Source organism: Nicotiana tomentosiformis, chromosome 10, assembly GCF_000390325.3.
Source record: "Nicotiana tomentosiformis chromosome 10, ASM39032v3, whole genome shotgun sequence".
NCBI lineage: Eukaryota > Viridiplantae > Streptophyta > Magnoliopsida > Solanales > Solanaceae > Nicotiana > Nicotiana tomentosiformis.
In genome coordinates, this window is record NC_090821.1 from 1,428,733 (window position 1) to 1,431,376 (window position 2,644).

A 2,644-nucleotide genomic window follows, 5' to 3' on the forward strand; every position below is an offset into this window, starting at 1 on the left:
ACAGGTATTGTATCAGTTTGCCACAGAGATACCTCAGTATTATTTGACCCTGGTTCCACGTATTCATATGTTTCCTCGTATTTTTCCCATTTTCTGGATATGCCCTGTGAGTCCTTTATTTCATCTGTACATGTATCTACTTCTATGGGTGATACTATTATTGTGGACCATGTATATCAGTCATGTGTGGTGACTATTGGGGGTCTAGAGACCCGAGTGGATCTATTGTTGCTCAGTATGGTTGACTTTGATGTGATATTGGGTATGGATTGGTTATCTACATGTCATGTTGTTCTAGATTGTCACGCTAAGACGGTGACGTTGGCTATGCCGGGAATTCCGAGGGTTGAGTGGAGCGGTTCTGTAGATTATGTACCAAGTAGGGTGATTTCATATTTGAAGGCTCAGCGCATGGTTGAGAAGGGTTGCCTATCTTATTTGGCTTTTGTGAGGGATGTTAGTATAGATACTCCTGTCATTGATTCTGTTCCGGTGGTACGTGATTTTCCGGATATATTTCCTGCAGACTTACCGGGCATGCCGCCTGATAGGGATATTGACTTTGGTATTGATTTGGTGCCGGGCACTCAACCCATTTCTATTCCAGCATATCGTATGGCACCGGCGGAGTTGAAGGAATTGAAAGAACAACTTCAGGAACTCCTTGATAAGGGGTTTATTCGGCCTAGTGTGTTACATTGGGGTGCACCGGTTCTATTTGTGAAGAAGAAGGATGGTTCCATGAGAATGTGTATTGATTACAGGCAGTTGAACAAGGTCACAGTCAAGAATAAGTATCATTTGCCTCACATTGATGATTTATTCGACCAACTTCTGGGAGCGAGGGTGTTCTCCAAGATTGATTTGAGGTCCGGTTATCACCAGCTGAAGATTCGGGATTCAGATATTCTTAAAACAGCTTTCAGAACCCGATATGTCCATTATGAGTTCTTGGTGAGGTCTTTTGGGTTGACCAATGCCCCAGCAGCGTTCATGCATTTGATGAATAATGTATTTCAGCCCTATTTGGACTCATTCATTGTTGTATTTATTTATGACATCCCGGTGTACTCTCGTAGCCAGGAGGAGCACGCTCAGCATCTGAGGATTGTATTACAGAGATTGAGGGAGGAGAAGCTTTATGCAAAGTTCTCCAAATGTGAGTTTTGGCTAAGTTCAGTAGCATTCCTGGGGCACGTGGTGTCCAGCGAGGGTATTCAGGTGGATCCGAAGAAGATAGAGGCGGTGCAGAGTTGGCCTAGATCGTTCTCAGCCATGGAGATTAGGAGCTTTCTTGGTTTGGCGGGTTGCTACCGTCGCTTTGTGGAGGGATTTTCATCTATTGCATCGCCCTTGACCAAATTGACCCAAACGGGGGCTCAATTCAGGTGGTCGGATGAATGTGAAGAAAGCTTTCAGAAGCTCAAGACTGCTTTAACCACATCTCCAGTATTAGTTCTGCCATCAGCTTCAGGTTCTTACACCGTGTATTATGATGCCTTAAGGATAGGCATTAGTTGTGTTTTGATGCAGGAGGGTAGGGTGATTGCCTATGCCTCGCGCCTGTTGAAGACCCATGAGAAGAACTATCATGTCCATGATCTTGAGTTAGCAGCCATTGTTCACGCCTTGAAGATTTGGCGTCATTATTTGTATGAGATTCATTGTGAGATCTATACTGATCATCGGAGTCTACAGTATCTGTTAAAGTAGAAGGATCTTAATTTGCATCAGCGGAGATGGTTGGAGTTTCTTAAAGACTATGATATCACTATTTTGTACCATCCGGGGAAGGCCAATATGGTGGTCGATGCTTTGAGTCGCCGGGCAGAGAGTTTGGGGAGTTTAGCATATCTTCCAGCAGCAGAGAGACCTTTGGCATTAGATGTTCAGACCTTAGCAGGCCAGCTTGTCAGATTAGATATTTTGGAGCCTAGCCGGGTATTGGCTTGTGTGGTCTCCAGGTCTTCTCTTTATGACCGTATCAGGGAGCGTCAGTATGATGACCCCCACTTGCTCGTTCTTTAGGATAGGGTTCAGAGAGGTGATGCTAGGGATGTGACTATTAGTGATGACGACGTGTTGAGAATGCATGGCCGGATATGTGTGCCTAATGTAGATGGGCTTCGAGAGTTGATTCTTGAGAAAGCCCACAGCTCGCGGTATTCCATCCATCCGGGTGCCGCGAAGATGTACCAGGATTTGAGGCAGCACTATTGGTGGAGACGGATGAAGAAGGATATAGTTGGGTTTGTGACTCGGTGTCTAAACTGTCAGCAGGTTAAGTATGAGCATCAGAGACCGGGTGGCTTGCTTCAGAGATTAGAGATCCCAGAGTGGAAGTGGGAGCGGATCACTATGGACTTTATAGTTGGGCTCCCACGGACTTCGAGAAAGTTTGATGCTATTTGGGTTATTGTGGATCGGCTGACCAAATCCGCGCACTTCATTCCAGTTGGTACTACTTACTCTTCAGAGCGGTTGGCTGAAATTTACATCCGAAAGATCATTCGCCTGCATGGTGTCCCAGTTTCCATCATTTCAGATAGGGGTACTCAGTTCACATCGCAGTTTTGGAGGGTCGTGCAGCGAGAGTTGGGTACTCAGGTTGAGTTGAGCATAACTTTTCACCCTCAGACGGACG